This window comes from Belonocnema kinseyi, chromosome 3, assembly GCF_010883055.1.
Source record: "Belonocnema kinseyi isolate 2016_QV_RU_SX_M_011 chromosome 3, B_treatae_v1, whole genome shotgun sequence".
Classification (NCBI taxonomy): domain Eukaryota; kingdom Metazoa; phylum Arthropoda; class Insecta; order Hymenoptera; family Cynipidae; genus Belonocnema; species Belonocnema kinseyi.
In genome coordinates, this window is record NC_046659.1 from 37,224,405 (window position 1) to 37,225,436 (window position 1,032).

The window sequence follows — 1,032 nt, forward strand, 5'->3', positions numbered from 1 at the left end:
CACGAAACACAATTAAACTGATTGTGTTGTCCCGTTGTGTTTGCGGTACCGTTTGAATCAGCTTGGACTTAATCTGCAAAGAGGTCAAACCTATCCTAACCTAACCTAACTTAACTTCACGTAACACAATTAAACTCATTGTGTTGTCCCGTTGTGTTCGCGGTACCGTTTCATTCAAATTCGGCTTAACCTACATAGAGGTTTAACCTATCCTAACCTGACAAAACCTGACCTAACCTAACCTATCCGAATGAAATTCAACCACACGTGTAGCTATGTAAGCTTACGGTTCTCAGTCTTAAATGTGTGCTATATTTAATAGGTTAACTCAAGCTTAACCTACAAATGAATCTAACTTAACAGAACCTAATGTGCGTCTAAATTTTTAACCACCTGTAGTACAATGAAATGAATTTTGTGTTACAACAGGAACACTTAAGTTAAGTTGTGTTGCGTTAAGCAAAATTTCGTTAGGTTCTGTTAAGTTAGATTCATTTGTAGGTTAAGATCGAGTTAACCTATTAAATATAGCACACATTTAAGACTGAGAACCGTACGCTTATATAGCTACACGTGTGGTTGAATTTCATTCGGCTAGGTTAGGTTAGGTCAGGTTTTGTTACACTGTAAAAAAATGTTTATGTAACTTTACCACTTTCATAGTAGGTCCGTATATTACCTACTATCAAAGTAGCGTTTTCACAGACAATAGCGAGTATCCACGTTTAGTCGGGAAATCAACATTTAGGTTATGTAAGTTTCCAAGCAGATTCGGTGAAATCGCAATGATTTGTAAATTTGTAGGTTATGGCATTTTAACAAAAAATATTTGAATTTTAAAAATTGTTCGTAATTCCAGTATCCAAAGTAAGAACTTTATTAATGGTAGCTTCAGTAGAAATTGTAAATTGCCCGTTAAAATCATGAATGTAGCAGAAAGTAATATTTTTCAAATTATTAAATTTACATTAATTAATATATATATGCAAAGGAAAGGACATAAAAAGGAAATAAATCTGCATATAAATAAGT